The sequence below is a fragment of the Lemur catta genome, chromosome 9 (assembly GCF_020740605.2).
Source record: "Lemur catta isolate mLemCat1 chromosome 9, mLemCat1.pri, whole genome shotgun sequence".
Taxonomy (NCBI): domain Eukaryota; kingdom Metazoa; phylum Chordata; class Mammalia; order Primates; family Lemuridae; genus Lemur; species Lemur catta.
Window position 1 is genome coordinate 75,387,748 of NC_059136.1, and position 23,528 is coordinate 75,411,275.

Consider the following 23,528-nt stretch of genomic DNA (forward strand, 5'->3'; position numbering starts at 1 on the left):
TTAACTGTGTCTCCCCCAAATCCATATATTAAAGCATCAGCACCCAATGTGACTGGAGATAGGACCTTTAAAGAGGTAACTTATGTTAAATAAAGTCATCAGTGTGGGGCCATGATTCAACGTGACTGGAGTCCCTATAGGAAGAGACACCAGGGATGCGTCCACACAGAGAAAGGGCCATGAGAGGACAGTAGGAAGGTAGCCGTCTGCAAGTCAAGGCAAGAGGCCCCAGGAGAAATTAAATCAGCAAACATCTACCTTGACTTCTAGCCTCCAAACTGTGTAAAAATAAATTTCTGTTGTTTAAACCACAAAGCCTGTGGTATTTTGTTATGGTCGCCCTAGCAAATCAACACAAAGAAAAACTGAAATTTTTATACCAACTGGATTGGTCAATCTAACCAGAAGGCTGTAGAGAAATAGGACTGCAAACTTAATTTAATACCATTGGAAAACATTTTGGCATTATCTTTTAAAGATTAATATTCAAATTACCAATGGCCTAGCAATTCTACTCTTAGTTACATATGTTGGGATAAATCTTGCACATGTGTACCAAGAGACATTAAAGTAAATGTTCATGAAGTAGTGTTCACAACAGATCCAAAACAACCCAAATATCACCAACAGGATAATAAACAAATTTTTATATTTACATAACATGATATCATATAATGATGAAAATGAATGAGCACTAGTTAAAACAAAATGGGTAAATCTTAGAAGCACAATGTTGAGTGAAAAAAAGCAAGCACACAAGATTATGTAAAGCATGCCAATTTTATAAAACTCAAAAACAAGCAAAGTCATATATATATAGTAAAAAAAATACATAAATATTAAGAGAATGTTGAATACAAAACCAAGAGTGGAGTTACTTTTTCGGTGACAGCACAAAGGCAGAACCAGAGGAGAACACAAAGAAAGATTCAGCAGTATTGACTCTAGTTCCTAGTTTTGGTGGCGTGTTTGAGGGAGTTTATATTTCATAATTTATATAGATTTGCATATATTATTTCACATGTATCAAATATTACATGATAATATTTTTTAAGTAAAAATCTTCTAGATGGCAAAAATAGACATTAATTATAGATGAGGATTCACTCCAAAAAAACATATATTTATTTATAAATCTTTTATACTTAGAGACCTTTCAGCTATGAAATTCTTTCTCGTTCATATGAGGACATTATGTTCCATAATGAAATCTCCTACTTTGGGACAATTTTCTGTCTTTATTTAAGTGACACTATTCCTTTGGCTGTCTAGAAATTTTAAAAACAACTGATAGCTACATCTCCTGTTCCCAAGAGAATGCAGAAAAAGAACAGGGTGTGGGAGGCAATCTCATAGGTTATTGATAAAATACATACAAATACAAAAATGGTACACAGTTAATACCCCTTCTAGCAACTCAGAATTATTATTGTAAGCATATCTGAATATCACTGATAAAAAGAATAAAATAATCAAATATGCATAAATTTCCTCTTATTTTGAAATAAGTTCCAGGGTGCTATTTTAGATCATTAATTCACCTTTACATTTGAGAGTGTGTGTGTGTGTATGTGTTTTGTTTTGTGATAACTGGATTATGATAAATTTTACATTTCATTGTCTAATGAAATGGCTTTTGTTTTCCCTTGGGAATGTAGAAGATAGCAACAGCACAATATAGAAAAATAGCTGCTGCAGTACTATGACTGTACTACCCGTGGAAAAGTATAAATAACAATTTTAGCAGCCAGTAATTCTGAAATTGCCCTTAACTGTGTCATTATAAAAATGTTCTAGCAAATATGTTTTGTGGTAAGGTGATTATAGTTAATAACAATGTATTATATATTTCAAGATAGCTAGAAGAGAGAAATTTGAATTTTATCACCACAAAGAAGTGATAAATGTTTAGAGTGGTAGAAACGCTAATTACCCTGATTTATCAGCGTATACATGCATTGACACGTTACGCTGTACCCCATAAATATGTACAATTACTATGTGTCTATTATAAATGTTTTCTAAAAAACCAAAAAATGTTCACAAATAATATAGTTAAGAAGCTTATCAGGAGGATTTTCTATCCATTATCAAGACATTGAATAGTAAGTCTAATGAAGGTACTATACCTAAATGTAAAGGATAATATGAAGATTATTAAAAATCAGTCTCAAAACTAAACAAATTGTCAGCTACCTCAGCAGTCTGAGATCCAGGCTTTCATGTCATGGATACTTCTGTCACAGACCTTGGCAAATATGGGGTCTGTGTTGGTCTTAAAATTATCCTTAGAATCATGAGGGTTCATTCATTCATTCAACAAATTCTATTGCTCACATTCCATGTGTCAGTTACAGTGCTGGATCCTGAGACTAAAGAATTTAACACACAAGGCAATGCAGAGACAAATACCTTTACTGTCATATTAACTTTTCTTCATTTATTCATCCATCTGTCATTCAACATGTGTCTTCATTCTGAGTACCATCTAGGGATCAAGTGCTGTGCTAAACACTGAGTATACTGCAGATGAGAAGACTAGGCTCATTTCGATGTTAATACTGCTTTTTTCTTGTCTTACCAAAAAATGGAATGTCCCTTGGCCTCAAGTTTGATCTCAGATTGCAATGTAAAGAAAATTGTCAATGGGATTCTGACATGCATAGATAAATGAAAACAGAGCCCCTCTTTCACATGCCCCATTTGCTCTCCCTCCAACTACCTATGTGTGCTTATTTTGATTGTGCCAAGACCAAGACCAGGTGTGCTCCAACAAGAACCAAGCCGACTTCCTCAACCCACAGACTGGGGCTACTCCTCACTTAGAAGACTTGATTCCATCATGGCCTTTAATTCTAATAAGCAACCAGAGAGTAATGGTGACAAACTATGAAAATGATTTGTCTTAAAAGAAAATATCAAAAGGGTTAATCTGTAGCTCCACATACCTAACCTCCTGGGATTAAACCACAGGCCAGGAGATCACTAAGTGTACTTAGTAACAATGACTAAAAATGCATCATGCTGTTGTTGTATTCGTTTCCCTCCAAGGAATTGTCTGATAAACACCACAGCCTCCAAGGGAATTAATTTTGAAAAGCTTCCTTGAAGGGTAGGTTATATTCCCATTTTTTTCAAATAGTCTTATATCCAGTTATCAGCATACATAATTTAAGTTGATTGAATGAGATTTAGTGTTCCTACCTGATTGGAAACCTTCTTGTCCTTAATTCATTGGCTATACTGGATTTCTTTTTTATTAGAGATGACTCTCAGATTTCTACCAGAAATCGCTTCTTTGGGGTAAACCAGGCCTTCCCAGAAAATCAGGAAACTGAAATAGAGATAGCAAGAGAAAGGGAAATTATCTGTATACATAGATTAAACTTTTTAAAAGTTTTAAGTAAATGTTCAAGCATATGTCTTCTAAACAGTATAATAACTTAAGAGCATTTCATGGTTTATAAGTTTGAAGTCTCACAAAGTAAACACAGGACAAGAGTACAGGTTGCATTTTGGCCTTCAAGTCAAGCAAAGACTTCAAAAAAGGCCCACTCACCATTTATTAATTAACACATGAGCTGAGAGGGGAAAAGGCGTGTTTTCTAAGTCCTTTCCTTTAAAATTCATGTTAGTTTCTCAGGCGTCACCAAGACTTTTCTTCAGTCTTCACTTAGGTCTTCAGGAAATTAATTTGACTAAACTTAATCATTCATAAACTAAACATAGAGACTTGAAGGATATTTTACCAAGCTCCTTAATGTCTTTTCAAGCTTAGTGACTCACAAAAGTCTTTGAGTGTGTGTAGCTCTTTTTGTGATGGGGTGGTGGGGAGAGAATCCATCTGTTGACTGCCAGTCATTTAGAAAGAAGGACGTTAGGGTAAAAAGAAGCAAATGAAGCAATGAAGTTCCGAGGTTATGATTTTAAAACAATAATAGCAGTTTTCTGAGTGACTAAGAGAGCAGTCTCCTCAAATTATAGACATATCTGTTGAAGGCCATCTGTCCATAAATTCCATGTCAACATTAATGGAAAACAAGTGACGCCATCTCTCCTTCCCTTAACTTGTTGGCCACCCTCATAGAAATTATTTCACTTGTTATGATCGTGCTCTTTTCCATCTGTTTGAAAATATCAGGATATGGGAAGATGACACATATGAGCCATCCCTTGGAACCGGTACCAGCGATGGCCCTGTAAGGAGGACCCGACTGTTAGGAGACTAGAAATGGTTTGGGATTGACTTTGGTGGAGTCCCTCAGAAGCATGGCCTGAGATAAGACTGTGAATGCAAGTTGTTCTTGGGAGGTGATTTCAGAAAAGTCAGGAGTAGAATGGGAATTGAGCATAGAGGCATGGAAGAAAGCCAAGGGAGCCACGTTCCTGAACAGGTTACTTCTGTGGGGAACTGTTGTTAGCCCATCAGAGTTCTGTGAGACACTGCAGAACATATCTCAGAGTCATCCCTGCCAGTGAGTGAGAAAGCTAAAGTACTTATATCCCAAATCCCTCTTGTAATTGGTTGAAAGCTACACCCAGATACATTATCTCATGCACAGTTCTGGCCTGCCCTAAAGTAGATATTTTCAGGTGGTAGCACAATTTTGTCAGTATGCCCTGGAATGATGAGTGCTAGGGAGAGGTGGATGGGATATTTGATACAGTGGCAGTAGAGTATTAATGATTGGCTTGTAAGTCCACATGGATAACCTTACATTTCTGGGTTGATGGTTTTCCTTTGAGGTATTTAAGTACTGATGTATCAGTAATAATTTCCTCTATTAAATCAAATCAAGGGTCATAAGTCCCTAATCTCACGGAAAACTGTCAGTGTCTTTGATAGAGTTCTAGTAAAAAAAAAAAAGAGAGAAAAAATTAACATTTCATGTGGGCTATTCATTCACTCATTCATTCAACAAACATTTACTGAACACTATATGTCAGGGAGTAAGCTAGACACCAGTGTTACCATTATTAAACTCATTATCTTACCACTTAGAATTTACTCTATTGGGGCATCCAGGCAAGTAAATTCATAATTACAGTACAAATTATCACAGAATGGACACAGGCAGGACCTTAATTCATGCTGTGGGCCAGTAGTAAGGAAAGAATATTAGCAGCCTTCCTCTAGAAGGCAGTTCTGGAGATGGATATATAATGTGAAAGAGGGGTAAATATTTGAGGCAAAAAGAAAAATTAATAGTGGAAAGAAAAAGAATGGTTAAGGAACAGAACAGACACGAGTTTCATATATAACTTGTGTAAAGAGTGCTCAGAGGAGTGTCAAGAAAGAGGACAATGGGAAGGATGGTAACAGCCGGACAATGAATGGTTCATGTATGTGTGATAAGGATGTGGGATCCATTCCTAAGGAAGACAGGAAGCCACTGAATGATTTTAACTGGAAAATTGAAGTTAGAAGAGGAGAGAAAAGTTAATTTGTATAACATGATCAAGTGTTTGTTTTAGAAAGTCACTTTAGAAATAGTTGGGATGGATTGCTGAAGAAGGGTGGTTGCAATCTTAGATACAGAAAGATTAGTTTGTAGTCCATTAATAAAAGTCAAACAACAAATTGGATATAAAATTTAAGACTGGGAGTTCTTTTCTTTCAGTACTTGAAAAATGTTACACCAATACTTCTAGCCTCCCTAACTTCAGGTCAGAAATCTATTGTCATTTGATTTGGTCTTTCTCTATGTAAGTAAAGCATTGTTTCTCTCTGTTTTGCAGACATTTTTCCTTTTTCTTTATTTTTCAGAAGTTTAATTATGATGTGTCTTGGCATGTATATCTTTCTGTTTATCCTATTTGGGATTGCTCAGGTTCTTGAATCTGTAGATAATATATTTTTTCCAAATTTGGAAACTGTTCAGTCCTTATTTCTTCAAATACTTTTTCAGCCTCACTTATTTTCTCTTCTCATTCTGGGACTTTGATGATATGGATGCAAGATCTTTTTTATCATTCCTCAGGTTGCTGAGATCCTCTTCATTCCCTAAACAAGTCTGTTTTTCTCTCTGTTTTTCAGATTAGTAAATTCTATTTATCTGCCCTCAAGGTCACTGATCCTACACTTCGTCATCTCCACCATAGTCCTGAGCCTGTCCAATGCGGTTTTTATTTTAGTTATTGTATTTTTCAGTTCTGTCATTTCCACTTTTTTTATAACTTCTATTTCATTGCTTATACTTTCTATTTTTTCATTTATTTCAAGAAATACATAATTGCTTGTGAAACATGTATGTGATTGCTTATTTAAAATCCTTGTCAGACAATTCCAGCATCTGATTTTTTTCAGTGTCAGTTTATGGTGTCTTTTATCATCATTTTGTGATTTCCTAGTTCTTGGTATAATGAGTAATTTTCAACTGCACTCTGAACAGTATGAGTGTTATATGACTCTGGGTCCTATTTTGTCTTATTATTTTTTAGCAGGAAGTTCTCCTGAGTTAAGGTGCAGCATGAGGGCTGGCTGAGTGGGAGTGTACAGCTTTCCACTGGGCTCTGCTGACACCACACCAGCAAGTGGGGCCCTGACTCACATTGCCTTACTGCAGAGAGATGAGGTAGAAGTTTAGCTCTCCCTCTGGGCTTGCTGACACCTTCCCAGAGAAAATGGGACCACTCATATCATGTCATTGCCTTTGCATGGGAGTGGAAGCTCAGCTCCCAAATAGGCCCCCTGATACCAGGGGAGGGGAAGTGAAGTGTCAACTGTCTTTCTTCACACCATTAATTCCATCATGTTGATGTTAGGTATGGGTAGAGGCTCATATTCCCACTAGGCCTCATTGATATCAGGTTTGGGGGGAAAGTGGAGTGCTACTAGCTCTAACTTACAACATCCTGATAGTAACACCAAGCACAGGTGGAAGCTAAGCTCCTCATTGCACCCTATGACTGTGGGGGGAGCCCAGTGGTAACTAGCCCTGTCTGGCCCCACCTCCTTGTGCCTCCTTCCTGATGGGTGGGCATGGACGCTCACCTTACCACTGAACCACACTGAAATAATCAGAGTGCTGTCTGTTTGTGAAGGCAGGTGTAGGGTGATGTGGAAGATAACTCCTTACTTGTTCCTACTAAGACCAAAGGCATAGGGGATGGGTGCAATTTTTCCATTAGTGTTTGGCTAGTGTATTGTATGTTTTGCCCAATAGGTTTTCTGTCGTTAGCAACTCCTTTCCATATACTTTGACTAGGAAGTACAGGTTTTCCTTGGAGCTTTTTGTGTCTGTGTCTGTTAGTGGTATGGATTGGAGGTGCCTATAATGTCCTGTTTGAGATATATGGGAGGCAATAAAGAAATGGGGAACTCACTGACATGTCATTTCTCCAGTCTCAACGTCCTTAGTAAGTCTGCCTTCTAATTTTCATCTTTCAGTGTCTCCTGTGCTTGTTTATTGTGTTGACTTCAGGGGTTTTAGTTATAAGTGAGAGGACCTACAAGAAATGGGGCTACTCTATCTCATCAGAACCAGAAATCTGGAGATTTATTGATGTTAAAAAGTTCTGCTGGCTCTAAACCATAGCTTGACAATGTGCCTCATGCCCTTTAGGAATTATTCTGCCAGGCAATATGGCTTCCCAAGGGTTAACACAGTTATTGCAATTTGACTGTTATAATTTTTAAAAGTCAAGTGGAATTGAAATTTACAGATTAGCAAAGCAATAAAGCTAGAATAATTCATGAGGTAATGGATTAGAGTTGGAGACCTCAATATAAACTCATGCTTAGCTTAATATATACACATGGCTACATATTTATAGCTATGTATTTATACATTGTTAGTACACATACATATACCTCTTTGCTCAGTCAGCTGATAAGACCTAGAAACAATGACACCCCAGTAGCAATGAGCACACCCAGCCTTCAGATCTTTTTGTCTAATACCCTTCTCCAATAAAAGGAACAAGAACTTCCTAGAGAAATGACTAATTCTAGGATGGGGACAAAAAAATATAAAAGATGAACCTAGACCATCTTGTAGTGTCAGAAATTAAGGAAGTGATTAAAAGAATAAACCCACATTGATTGAGTCTTGTCAAAGTAGTACAAGAGTCAACTGAAAGAGTTTATAATGATTTAGGTGGAACAATTTGAGCAACAAAATACATAAAGGGGTATATAACCCAAAGTACAAGATAAAAATCCATGAGTTCTCACTGATATAAATAAGCGATTAAATAAAAAAAAAACATAAATGGGGAGAAAATACAAAAGTCTCCAGTGCAGAAAAATTTCAAACAGCTTATATAGCTATTCTACCCTAAGGACAGGGAGCATAGCTTCCTACTTCTTAGTTGTTGGCTAAGCCAAGTGACTTCCTTCCACAGTATAGTATGGAAAGAAAAACCTGACAACCACTACCTCAGCTAGGTAATCAAGGTTGACATCAGCAGTCATAAGTCATGTTGATAGTATGTTCCCTTGATATGATGTGACAAAATGGTCCCTTACTTCAGTGGTCTTCCTCTTTAAAACATACACTCCCAATGTTGGGAAAAGCATCAGACAGATTCCAACAGTGGGGCATCCTACAAAACCCCTGACCAATATCATTCAAAACTGTCTAAGTCTTCAAAAATAATAAAAATATAAGAAATTGTTATAATCAAGAGAAGCCTGAAAAGACATGACAACTGAATATACTGTAATATCCTGATGGAATCCTGAAATACACAAAAAAATTAGATAAAAACCTAGAAAATCTGACTAAAGTATAAACTTTGGTTAATTATAATTGATATTTACTCATTAATTATAACAAACATAACATACTAATAGAAGTTGTTAATAATAGAGGAAAAGAAGTGTAGTGTTTATGGGAAATCTCTGTACTATCTTCTCAATTTTTCTGAAAAATTAAAACTGTCCTAAAAATAATCTATTAAAAAAGTCAAGTGTTTTCTTGTTTTATGATTACGGTTTTGTATTCCCTGTTGAACATTTAAATTTGCTTTATCTCGCTCATATTTATGTTGAAGAAAAAAACTAAATGACTCTAAAAGGGATGGCAACTTCAATTCAGTAAGTAATAATTCTTAGTATCAACTTTTTGGAAGAATCCACAGAATAAATCAAAGCAAACTGTCTTTAAATGCTGAATTTCTTCTTAGAGTTTAATCTTTTATGTGATTAATGCTTGCCATGGGCATGATTCCACTTCAGAGGGCAGCGATTATCATAAACATTGATTGTAGGCAACGTCTAATGCACGGTGAAATATTAATGCAACATGGTGTAATAACTTTAGCTAATGTATTTTATGCTTTCAGTGTGATGTTTGGTTATTTCAGTCTATAAAACTTTTAATTTTATACCTTTCCTACTCATTTTTTTTCCAAAAACTCACAAGGAAATGATACTATAGGATGGTATGTTCATCAATTTAAGTTGGAGGCTCACTTTGTCGATACTGATGGTTGCCAATGATACTGACAAGTGCATTACTTTTAAAAATACCTTCCATGGCACAATCTGATCTCCCCAGGAGAAATCTTTGACACAGTAGTTGCCTAAAAGCCATACGACATATAGCTTTGTAGCCAGACTTATGAAACATTCCACCCAGACGTGCAATAGAGTATAGAAAAGGCCATTTCTCCCTCTGCCTTTTGCTACTCAAAGGTCACTCACCATCTTACATTTTATTAGCCAACTCAGACATGTTCCACAAATTTGGACTATGTATTTGTAGCTCAACATTCTATATGACTAATTTCACATTATTTTTATTGATATCAAATATGGAGATCATCAGGGAATTTTGTGCTTAACTTTTAAAAATAATAAAAATGTTTTCAACACATTTTTCCTTTGTGTTTTTAAAATGGAGCAATTCTTCCAAGGCTGGACCTGACCATCTTTTTTAAATGGACAGTTTTCTCATCTCTTCTACCATGTCAATTGGTTCTACCTTCTCAAAAAATGGCATTTAATAATTCATTCATTTATTTACTTATTAATTGAAGTTTATTGAACATCTATGTAAGGCAAACACAAAAGGCAAAAAACTGATCTGCCTCTTTGAATAATGAGCTCAATTAACTGCTGATAACAGGTGTTACTCAATTTATGAGAAACTGTATTTCCTATGGGGACTCTCAGACTCAGGAAAAACCAAGACCTAAATAATAATTTAAAAAGTGATAAAATTACTAACCATATATTGAATGCTTGCTTTGTACCTGGCTCTGTAAAAAAACAGATCTATAAATATTGTATCAGACAATTCTCAAAACAACTCTAATTATTTTAGGGATGTGTGTGTGTGTGTGTGTGTGTGTGTGTGTGTGTGTGTGTGTCCATGAAAGAGAGAGAGAGAAACTGAGACACTTATCTTCTGAGAAATGTCAAAAGTCCTGCCAGGTATCCATTAACCAATAATTTAGGAGATTCTAACTATGCAAATGATTGTTCATCCTATGGCTGAGTATTAAGAATCTCTCAGTTTTGAACTAAGAAATCAAAAGCCTTCTAGAAGTGAGTCCAAATTTTACACTTACATAAAATCCTTATAATAGAAGGCCAAGTTATAATTCAATAACTGAAGATTTCTTAAAATGTTAGATGTGTTCATATCAGCACAGTTTCATAATGTGCATAGTAGGGAACTTAAGAAATTGGCAGATATACCTGCAGATCATTTGTTACTGTTTTGTAAAGATAAATTAATAAAAATGAAAATAATGGAAAATAATGGCTAGCAATTTTAGGCAGTTTGCTTAATCTCCACTCCAGGAAAAGTACAGCCAAAAAAAAAATCTTGAAATGATTTTTTAAAAAGCACTTACAACTGCATATGGTCTTTTTATACCAAATAACTTATAAGTATGAACTGTGAAATAAGACTAATCCTCCCTGATAACAGAATTGTTAAATTTATTTGAAAGTATTAGATGTCACATGGTACAATAATCAGAAAGTCTTTAAAAGGGGGGTAGGGAAAAACTCCTTTAACATTCCTCTTAAAAAGCAAAATTATAAAGAGCACCATACTAAAAATATTTTGAAACAAAAAGAAAAATTGACATTACTGTTACAGAGCTTTTAAGGTTTCATTTTCGTTTAGTTTTTAATAAATATCCATATGTTTACATAGTTGTCACAAGGTAGACAATTTTGAAATCAGCTTTCTTCATTAAGCATTATTCTATTTTGCTGCATAGTCTTGTAATTACAATTTTAATGACTGCAATTTCCTACTAAGTGAATAAAATCTGCTTTACTAAATTATTTTCCTATTGCTGACAATTAAAATTTATTCCAATTTTTGGTTATCATAAATGACAGGACAATGAACAATTTTATTTATGTAATATTTTTCTAAATATAAATTATTAGAGTAAATTTCCAGCATGAAAATTAATGTGTAAAAAGCTATGAACACTTTTATCTTACTTGACATTGCCAAATTACTTACCAAGTGATCAAAGCAAATGAGATTGTGAAGAACTTTGCCAACATAAAATATTATGATACATAATTGTTAATTTTGATAAATTAATAAACTAGAACCTCATGTTCCAATTCTTTGAATTTTTTGATAACTACTGAGGTTGAACATCATATACTTAAAATATTAACTGTATTTTCTCTTGTCTTTTTTCACTCCTTTTTGCCTCTTCATTACTTATACCTATGCAGCTGGGGGATAATCATGTGACGGGGAAAATTCATATTCCAGTAAAGTAATGATCACCAACCTGAAATGGGCTTTCAAGACTCAAAATACTGCTCTAGCTCACCAGTAAGTTCTTTCTCATTTTACTTAAGGACTATTTTTTTTAAAAATAAACTTCCTCCACTCTTCTCAAATTTCCCTTTGTGTTCTCCACTTCCCTCTCTCAGCTGATGTGTTGCCTCATATCTCATTAAGAAAAGAGAAGCCGGTAAATGGTCCACCATCAAATCCAAATCCATTTAAGAGTTAACGCTAAAAGGCCATTTGCACTGCACGTGGTGGGTAGTCCACTTGCTCTCATCTTATCAAGGACTTTACAGCACTGCACCTTCTGCAGCCCACCTACTCTTTATGAATTATTCCCATCAAAATTCACACATATTCTAGACTAGGAATTCCTACTTAAAATGTTAAAAGGTATACATGCAATGTGAAACCCTCCCTTGGTCCTCATGTATCTTCTTCACCTAATTCACAGCTAAGCTTCCGGAAATTGTTATCTTTATATATTGTTTCCACTTCCTCATGTCCGTCTATGTATAATTTACTTTCATCTGGCTTACCCAACTCCATCCCCTTTGCCCACTGCTCTGCACCTCACATATGAAGGTAATCAGTGATCTCCGTGTCACCATGGCCAATGGATAGATTTTGTCCTCATATTTCTAGACTTTTCCCTTCTTTACAAAAGAAAACAAAACCCAATGAAAATTTGTTTTTATGCTTCTATCCTTTCTATGCCTTCATAATCATCTACCTTGGTATATTTTACTGGCTCCTCTTCTTTAATCTGATTTCTAAAAATTTTATTCATTTCATTTACCTTCAATAGCATATACAACTGTGTAAAAGATAATTCTCAACATTTAGTTCTCATAATAATAATACTAGTAGCAGTCATCAAGACTGCTATAATGCTGGCCATGTGCCAGATACTATTCTAAGAGCTTTATATATGTTAATGTGTTTCTGTTCCTCATAAACCTTATGCATTTTTATTATTTCCATATTACAGATAAGAAAACTGAGGCCTTGGGAGGTTAATTACAATTTATTGAAGGTCATCTGACCAGTTATTGGTAATGCCCCTGGTTGAGTTAATGCTGAAATTTTAGAGTAGGCAAGTTAAATAATGTCTCACAGATAGGCCTTAAAGGGAGCAAAATGTAATTAATTACTTGGAAAGCACCAGAAAACAATGAAACATTTTGGATTGCATCTGAACTACTAATTCATATGTTAATAACTATGTGTGATTGATTTTAATTGAATGGAAATATTTTTTCTCATTACACTATTTTTTCAAATCAGAAATATTCTTGTTATAGTGTTTCCCATTTTTTTTGTTGCTTTACATATTCATTCATTTATTCAACACATATTTCCTGAACATCTACTACACACCAGTCTCTGCTCAAAGCCTTGGAAGAGTCAGTGGTGAACAAGACATACAAAGTCCTTGTTCTTAAGCAAACACCCTAGGTGTTGGGGGAGGTAGAGTAAAAAAGTAAACAACATTGGAAATAAAACCAAGTAATGGTAAAGATGGGCACTGAGGAGGCTGGTCTCTCTGGCTGAGGTAGTAGCAGTTCCATCGGAAATGAAACCTAAATGATCAGAGGAAAATTGATCCAAGCAGAAGGATCAACAAATGCAATGCCATGAAATAGCTGCAAGCTTGCTGCATCTGAGGGCTGGATAAAGGCAAATGTGCCTGGAAGCAGGTGCAGGTCTAGTAGAGATGCCGAAGGGGGCCAGAGCACATGGGGCTTGTAAGTCTTGCTAAGTAGTTTATATTTTAGTCTCTTTGCAATACATAGCCTTTGGAGGTTTTAAGCGGGCCAATGAGATGTCATTTTTGCTTTTAAAAACAGTATTTTAACTGTTGAGTCTCCTACAAAAACAAAATAGCTGTGCCTCTATAAAGTGTGGGTTTAATGATAATAAATTTTAAAAAATCCCAAAAAGCTAAAAAACAACTGGTTCATTAATTATCACCATGAGTCCTAACCAGACTCCAGTAACACAAGCTTGGTGACCCTGGGATCCTGAGACAGATTAGGCAAACTCAACTCTTTTCAAATTCTCATGATTGGGGTTCAGGAATATTATTTTATAACTGTAGGCTGAAGCAGAGGTTTAGAGTAGGAAAAGGGAGTACGATAGCTTCGGTCTATTGTCCCTTTCAATGGGAAGTGATCTGTTGTTGGTTGGTGCATTGCTTAAATTTTAGAACTGATTCAATTAAGTAGATATTTACTGAAAAAGTACTGTATGTTAGGCAGTGAGCTGAGAATAGGGAAACAAAGAGGATAATTAATAATGAGAGCAATTATTACTAATACTTAACATGTGTTGGGGCTCAGAAGACAATGCTCCAAAAAGGAAGGCCTCAGAAGCAAAAGTTTTTCTCCAACTTTTTCCTGCCCTCCTGTCTCTTAGTTGCATTCTTTTCTGAGGCTGGCCATAGAAACTAGAATCCCTCTCCTTCAAGGCCAGTCCCAGAAACCAGCAATCCCTTTCCCCAAAGCCAGCCATAAAACCTAAAAAGATTACTCTAACTTTCCCTCCACCTTTCTGTGTGAAAACTAGCCATAAAGAAATGATCTGACCTACCTTGTCTGACTGCAGGTCATAAGACTCCCATTCCAGAGAGGGTCTTGCCCCACACCCAGAAGGATGGAATGCATGCCCAGAGGTCGAGAACCCAGACAAACAGGCTTTGCTGGGTTTCCCTGCTCAGTCTATTAGCAGCAGAAATCATATTTCTATATGGCTGTCTATACTTTATTAAACCTAGGCTTAAAAATAGATATTTCCCCTGTGTCTTTGGGTCTTTGTTCTGAAGGCTCCTGTGTATACATGTTAAATAAACTTATATGCCTTTTCTCCAATTAATCTGCCTTTTGCAAGTTGATTTTTTAGCAAACCTTCAGGGGGCCAAGGGGAACTTTCCATACACACACTATCTTATGCTACATTAATTTATACATTAGCCTTATAAAATAGATGCATTTATTATCCCATTTTTCAGATGAGAAATCTGATGCTTTTCAAAGGTTTAAAGCGATTTTTTTCAAGGCTACCCAGCTAGTCAGGGATGTAAGCAGTCTTTGGACTCAGAAGATTTTATATCAGTGCCAACCATTCTGCTCAACTGACAGCAAGGACCCTGCTTGAGAAGTTCAAAATTAAACATATGTGGTTATTTCTGACCCTAAGACTGCTTAGGCACAAACTGTGTCGAAAGGCCTGCGTTTATGTGAGATGCACTTAAAGCAGAGAAGATTGTGAGGGAAGGTCACAAAAATGTGCTTTCTGTACTAAGAGGCAACAAAAGAAAAAAAAACACTAGCCTGGTGGTGAGGGAGGCTAACTACATGATGTTGAGGAGCAAGAAGTCATATTACTTTTTTTTCTTACAATTATTAAATTATATCTACTTCACAATATCCGAAACCAATAATAGTGTAATGGACAGTTTGTTCACATCTTAGCTTGTATTCTGGTATTTAATATATGTAGAGTGTATAGTACAACACTGGCACCTGAATGTAGTTAAATGAATTTTCATTTTTCTTTAGCCTTAAAGCAAACTAGTGTTCTGATATGTATAATTTAGGAATGCCTTCAGAGAAAATATTTAAAGCGCATTATCTCAGAGGAAAGCAATTTTGCAAAAGATCTACCAGCAGAAGCAAGTCTGACCACAGCAATCATTTACTGAGATTTGTACTGATATACCATCTCTCATGTTCTTATTTTATGCATTTTTCTCCAAGAAGGCTCACAGAGTTCATCAGTTCTCAAAGAGATAAAGACCCACACTGATAAGGTAGAAAGATATTTTCTCTGGAATTAGATCACTTTAGGTTTTGCAATTTATTAGAATTAGGTAACTTTCTTAATCTTTCTGAGCCTGTTTTCTATCTACAATAGAGACAAGACTATCTATCATGAGAGGGATGTGGTTAAATTAAATGACATAGATAAAATTCAAGACTCTCCTGTTAGAACATGCCTACTAAATGTTCAGTGATCTGCAAATACTCTTTTTCCTTGAGATGGATGAAACCTGTTCTCATGTTCTTCTTGGTTTTTCTCAGCCAATTGGTCTAAATATCAAGGCCATAATTAAAAACTATGCTTGTTCCTTCACAGTCCATTGGCTTTCCCAATCTATTCTCCTTGATAAAGTCTCAATATTAGTAATATTCATCACTTCAGCTATTATTGTACATATGCCTAAGATATTTCAATGTGAGATAAATCATTATTCAAAGGAATAGCAAAGCTGGCTTTGTCAAAGATTTCAATGAGATATCAATACATCTTAATCACAATTAATTTTCTAAGAAGAGGAGAGCAATGATTCAAAATGTGGATAGGAAAAAACATTTTCTTTTCATACAAAATGTTATTGCCATTTGTTCCAGTGGGAAAAAGACAGCTTATAGTTAATCTTATTTACATTTTATGACGAGTTTAAAAGAAAGTGGCATATACATTTAGAATAACAAATAAATCAGTTTTCTTTAAACAGTAATGTAGATTTACAAACATCCTTTTATGAAAGTGCCAGGAAGAATTACTGTTTTGCCTGCAAGTTCCCAGGCTCTGCTGTAGTTTTAAAGGCTAATAACTCTGAAATGTAAATATAATCAGTGTTCCAGATGTGGCAATCAGGAAATGATTTTTGTACTAGCTGTTTTAACAAAAGACTTGCAAATACATTGAATAAATAGTCAAAGTCAAAATGATGTCAAACTGGTGTGAAAAGCAGTGCATATAGAATTATACATTATCTTTGGTGATTAATTGTAATATTCCTTTGGAAACATTTGTGTAATTTATTCTTATGTAAATGGAGAACACAGAGTCAGATGATCTAGGTAACCACTGTGGTACTATGATACTACCAAAAATCTTTCTGTGACAACATACATGATAGAAATTAGTACAATTTTACGGGAAGAAGGAATCAAATAAATTAAGATTTCATTTATACCTTGGTATAAAGAGATCAAATTGGATTTTCTTGCCTAGACTTATAATAACTACAGATAAAAGGAACTATGTTTTTGTTGCTGCTGGTTTATTTTGGCAGAATGTAAAACGGTGAACAAGGGAGTGGGTATCTGTGGACTTGGGAAAGCTGCTCCGTGGCCTCTGCAACTATCTCCTAGACATTTAGCTCAGATTTGAAAGGGAACGTGAGATCCATCATTTCAACACCTGCATACCAATCATGTTCAAACAGGAAAAGATGAATAGATATGGGTTTATTTTTTTTCAGACTACACGAGGAAACTGCCCTTCAGTTTTCACCAAAACCTCAGCTTTCAGGTTATCAGGGTCAGTGATCTTAAGTAAGCAATACAACTCTTACCCTACTGCTACCTTCCTGTTACAGAGTTTTTCAGTCTCCCCACCAGTGCCCGCCCCTTCTCTCTTCAATGTCTTGGTCAAAACTCAACCATCAGCCCAGGAACCTCTTTCTGTTTCATTGCTGGTACCTGATCATGTTGATATTTTTATCACCTTAGCTATTTTATAGGGTAGGTAGGATATGTGTCAGATATAACTTTTACAAATCCTCAGTTCCTAACAGAGTACAAATATTCAGTAACTGCTAACTAACACTATTATTATATCATTTACATTAAAACAAATCTGTGCTGGTTCAGATATTGCTTAAGGATTCTATGTTTCCTTCACATACCCCTGTTCTTTGTCTCCAGCTAGGGTAAAGGAAATGATGAACATTTGATTATCTACAGTGAGAGGCAATGCAGAGTACAGCATTAGTGGGGCTCAAGACTGAATCAGACCTGGGTTTGAATTCTATCCCTGCCATTTATCTGGACCTCTCTATGCCTCAGTTTCCTAGGAGATAATAGATATTTCAGGGACATTGTAAAGATTATAAGTAATTAAAATAGCATTTGGATCCAAAAGAGGCATTCGTTATCTGACTCAATGTAAAATACTAGATATTAATAATATTGATTTTGTTTTGAGAATCTGACAACAGCTCTGCATCCCTTCACTAAAAACAAACAAGCAACTGTACACAGCATTTTGCATGTAATTTCAGGTCTTTGCTACTTTGAAACCAATCAGAGCATATATTTGGCACACACAACTCAGAAAACTTGTCACAGGAGAAAGAATTTGGTCAAAATTTGGGTCAAAAATATGGGCTTCCATAATGATGTCTCCACTAGGTTTGACTGGGATGGAAATTCCTGACATGACTGCCCCCATCATAGGCATGAATACCTGTCAGATACCTGCAATTGAAGAGCCTCAGTCACTTGTCTATAAAATGGGTATGTTAATATCATTCTGATGAGAGCATTATGAATATTAAGTAAGAGAACATAAACTCCCCTAGCACCTGACAGCCAAGTAATTGATCTTTTAGCTCTTTACTTTCTTTTTCCTTTTTTTCTTCACTTATTTCCTTCCCTGCCCTGAGCTCTCCTTCCTGCTTCATGTCGCACAATTCTGAAGTCATCGTAATACTGTTACTCAGATAATCTCATATAACTTGTAACATAATAAACAAAAAAAGCCTAATATGTTACTGAGTTAACAGTGCCATTGTTACTTTGTTTTGATAACCTGATTTGTCCAGATATGTAACTATTTGATCCTCCTTTACTACTCATTGTTCTTAACCATGGGCATACATTGGGTGCATATTATATATACATTAAGTCTCTGAAAAATTACCTGTAGTACTCTTTGGAGCTCTTTATATATGTTACAGCTTTTCTAAAACTAGCTCTTATTATTTCTACCTTCTTCTGTGCTTCATTAACCTCAAAACATGGCTTCTATATAGTAGTTATTCTAATTATCATTCCACTCATTCTTGCTTGCTTTTTGCCTAATTAGAACAAGTATTATCTGACTCCAAAGCTACTGAGATGGGCTTTCTGAATATGAGGAAAGCTGGGAGGAAAAAAAAAGGTTGAGTAGGGTAAGATATTCACATATAGAATTCGTGGAAACTTTGGCAGTAGCAAAACTAGTGAAATTAGAGTGAATTAATCAGTATTCAGGAAAATTTTGTGATGTGTTGTCCTTAATTGGCTGAGAGTAATTAGGCTCACAAACAACAGAAACCACAGGGTGGCAAATCTATTGTTCCTGCCAGCTTCTTCTGCTTGTTATTAAAGCAATTCTCTCCCAGTTTATGAAATAACACAAATTTAGTGTTCAAATTGAAATGTTATCAATATAAGATATGGAGATATGTGAAGTCTACTATAATAGCTCTACAGTTTTAAATTTTCCACAGTAAAAATTATTCATGAGAAATGTAAAATTTATGCAAAGTGTTAAATCTCAAAAATTAAAAAGGATTGCTGACTATGCCCTGGCACATTTTTCTTTGTTTGTAGAATATGTTAGAACCAGTCTTTTTTTGATTAACAGCTACTATAGTGTAGAGAAAGCTTGTATTCATAATTCATAATCATCAGGCAAATCAAGGAGCTGACTTGCTTAGAATCAGCAAGTGCTTTTTTTCCTGGCTTCTTAAGAAAGAACAGAACATCTGATAAGAAAAACAGAATCCCATTTTTGTTAAAAAATAATAGCAAACAATGGAATGTTAGAACATTAATTTCATACTTTCCATGTAAAATGATCTAGAACTACTAAATAATAGCCCATGTAAATAACAAGAGAGTTTTCTTTTGCTGTCTGATTCTGTTAAAAGAAAAATGCATCCATATTCAGAAGTCATTTTCAAAGCAAATGTTCTTCTGGTAACTGAATAAACATAATGGGTAGTAAGATCAGTTTGTTTTCATTTACATAACTGCTAAACGTAAAATAATAAAAGTCAGAGGTTTTTCACTTTTTAAAGTTTATATATGAGACAAAACAAACTGAGCTTTCTAGCATATTTTGTTTTTTTTCAACTACTGCTAAAATTCTTAACTGACAGTATAACCTGTTTGCATTCTTTCAGAACAAACCCCTTTGCCTACCAGTGGCATAAAAAAAAATAGCCTTGGGAGAACTTTCGAGTAAGTAATTGCTATTGATTCATCCCTAGATATGACCCAATATAGCAATAAAATGATGTTGACGTTATAGTTTCTTCTTAGTGCATTTATAACTTTAGCAGGTTTAACTGTCTTTTCCTAGATGACCAAGTGGTTTCTAGACAAATACACATCACACACATACACACACACACACACACACACACACATCCCTTCTTAACATTCCCTTTCCTTTTATAGTTCTACATCAAATTTTCCTTGCCATTCATGGACACCAAGGCCACTTTATCCAACTCCTTTTGCTGTTGTCTGGTTTGGGTTCAGAAAACAGGGAGCAATTTTAACGTTCTCTTTAGTAAACTTACATTCTATTTATGAACTAAAAAGAAGAGATTTTTGTTTTTGTTTTCTAATATCTTGAGCCTTTTGTACGACTATTTTTCTCCAACTATATGGCTTACAGGACTAGTCTTATAATTGGGAGAAGCAGAAATGTTCTACTGCCTAAAAATGTCTTCCCACCTACTGACACTTGGCAGACTCTCATCCCTTTGTCTGAGAACATCATCGCTAAAGAGCCTAAATATTTCCTTCCCATTGAAATTCAAATATCTGTACTTTAAGATCTTAGTCATTTTTACCCCAGCTTGAATGATCCAAAAGCAAGTTTTGATGTTGTGGAGGAGGGAAGAGAACTTGAGGGCATAAGATTTCTGCAGAGGGTATTAGGTAAGAGAGAGGATCAAGTAATTAATAGACTCAAAGGAAAAAGAAACTCAGAAAGTGGAGCTTGATGAAACTTCAGCAAACATCACAGTTTTGTCTAGGTCCTAATTAGTTAGAAAAGAAGGTTCTGAGGGTGACTGCTATTTCTTTGTGAAAGTTTGCCTGAAAAGCATAATATATAAGTGCTTTGTAGTTCTGCATATTACAGAATGTATACTATGATTCAAACAGCTCAAGGAACACAGGTTTCCATTGGCCTCAGTCATGCACCATTCTGTAGCCCTGCCCACTTTGCATATCAGAAACTGGATTGTGGAAATCTGGTTCTTCTTACTCTAAATTTCTTATTTCTCCAATTTGAAATTTTTTTTAACTAGGCTCTTTAAAATCACCACAGTAGAAATGAAAACAAAACAACAAAAATAAAAATAGAAAAAAGAAAAAAAAGCACAAAAAAACAACAAAAAAGACAAAAAAGAACTCATCAGAAAAAAGAAACTATAAAATTATTGAGAAGAATGTAACATTTACTACTGCAATATATAATGTGCAATTTACTGACTTTTCCTAAGTATATCTTGATGTATTCCATAGTCTAAAATTTGTATTAGATACAACTATAATCTGATTCTGGCTTCAACCACAAAAGCCTCTCTTAGAAAGGTGGTGAAATCCTTTGCTACAAAAAGAAAAGTCTCTGCTGATATTTATCAACCACTGCTGATATATTAGTGGCATCCACATTCCCAGAAAGGTTATTTTTCATCCTGGTAAGCTTCTGGTAAACCACTTCCTTACATCAGGGATAAAATACAAATTGCAGAGAATTCTTTATTTCTAATTATAATTTTTAAAACTTCAACTAAAAGTGCAAAGGCTTCATCGATGATTTCTATAGCTTGCTCTTTTCCTAAGCCAACATGCTTCTTAGGTCAATATTAAGTTCCTAGATTTAAATATCTGTGGTTTTCCTCTAACATGTTCTCCATTAAAACTTTTCTCTTCCTTTAAAATCCTTAATAGAGGAAGTGGTATCTGGGTGGAAGAGAAGAGTGTCTTCTCCATATTTAGCTGTCAGGACTTTAAAGTTACATCCTGAGTTGCATAGTCAAAGAGTTGGCCTGGCAGCAACTAGTGGGGCTAAAACAACACTTTTCCACTTTTTGCCATTAAAATATTCCCATAAATTTCTCTTTGTATTAAAAATGATATGAAGAACCCAGCTATGGGTATGGCCCATGGTTCTACTTTTTTGACTCATGATCTTAGGTTTGTTTCCACATCTTTACAAAGGCACTCTTTATCAATGGCTGGGCACAGGTTTTGTTTGCTCATGTTGATTCCCAACTGTCCAATGTCATGGGCATCTCTTCAAGCTATTTCTTTCCCCTCCTCCCCACCCCTGTGTTCTGCTGCCTATTTAAATTTAACATTTGAAAACAGTCCACTGGGTTTGTTTTTTTGGTGCACTGGCTGCTTTCCAAGATTTTGTTGTTGATCTTGTCTGACTGTTTAAGGATGACCTTTTGGTGATGTTATAAAACTTCTCAAGGAAAGGAAAACAGATGTGCTTATTTAATCCTCTTCTAAAGATTGTTTAAAAAATCCAGTTGTTCTAAAACAGAGTAGCTTGATATAAAAGCCTGCAACATATCACATCTGCACCCGCGTGTTTTCAGTTTTCAGGGACTAAAAATCAGCACTGCAAAATATAATCAGACACAAAGAAAAGCCATAAAGAAGCCAATAATGAAATCTTTACTCCTGATACTCACATGGTATTAGTGAACAGGCCTGCTATTTCTAATATTTACATAGAGTCAGGGGTCAAATAGCCAATTCAATAAAACAGCCAACTCCTCCATGAGAAAAAAAAATGATGACACTACTTAGAGTTGATGGATGTTGACTCAAAAGTATTCAATATGAAAAAGATCTTGGAAGTCTCATTTCATAGATGTGGAATATGAGGTCTGGAGTGGTTAAGTGACTTATCAAAGCCAGAGACAGGACTAGGATCAGAGTTGGTGCTCTCTGCCTCCCCAGCCAGGACCCTGAGCTTACTGTTTCACTGAGTTTTTTGGATGTTTATGCATTACATTAAGATAGCCCACATGATCCATTATTATTAAAAGAAACAAGATGGTGCCTGCATGGGTATCACAGTATAAAGTCAGCCCATTCAGTCAAACCAGTCAAAAAATAGTCAATCCAGTAGGTACTCTTAAAGAGATAGTGCTTTGTAGGCTTTTTGTTTTTTTAATTGCTAATGGGAGTTAGAGCAATAGATAATGTATGTGTTTACGTATGAAATTATGTTATTCAAACTAAGAAGAGAAAACTTTTTGAGTTTTTTTATAGTCTAAATATATGCAATGACATCAAATAGAATCCTTGTAGTTAATCAAATATTCTGTAGTATTTACTTATTTTTGTAAGAATCTTCCTTTCTTTATATATCTCTATGGTTTTTGTTTGTTCGTTTGTTTGTTTCTTTTTTTGAGACAGAGTCTCACTCTGTTGCCCAAGCTAGAGTGCCGTGGCATCAGCCTAGCTCACAGCAACCTCAAACTCATGGGCTCAAGCAATCCTCCTGCCTCAGCCTCCCGAGTAGCTGGGACTACAGGCATGCACCACCACGCCCGGATAATTTTTCTCTCTATATATTCTTTAGCTGTCCATATAATTTCTTTCTATTTTTAGTAGAGACAGGGTCTCACTCTTACTCAGGCTGGTCTCTAACTCCTGAGCTCAAACAATCCTCCCGCCTCAGCCTCCCAGAGTGCTAGGATTACAGGCATGAGCCACCTCGCCTGGCCATATCTCTATGGTTTTAAAGATAATTAATAGGAAAGAATAGAAATATTATGTATTGTTGAGCTAACTTTGATAAATAATTTTTTAAGTGCCCTAAATTATGTAAAGACTAAAAGTGCCATTTTTCTGTCTATTCTATGGAATAGAATAGACAGAACATAGCTGTTCATGTTTAGCTATGAAATAAAGCTCAGAGAACAATCCTTCGGTTAAAAAACTCATTCTCCACATGATATATTTTCTTTTTACTAAGAATTAGTTCAAA

General features: G+C 35.3%; 1 protein-coding gene across 2 annotated transcripts in view; it reads right to left on the reverse strand.

The window, feature by feature from the left end:
- The window catches only part of PKIA (cAMP-dependent protein kinase inhibitor alpha), an 83,542-nt gene that overhangs the window by 25,250 nt on the left and 34,764 nt on the right, over positions 1–23,528 (reverse strand). Inside the window, exon 2 of one of the 2 annotated variants that reach the window (XM_045560700.1) lies at positions 3,205–3,334. The exons of the other annotated variant lie outside the window; for it this stretch is intronic. The gene's annotated coding sequence lies outside the window, so the exon portion shown is untranslated. The remainder of the gene's footprint in view (positions 1–3,204; positions 3,335–23,528) is intronic. 2 annotated transcript variants of the gene reach the window in all.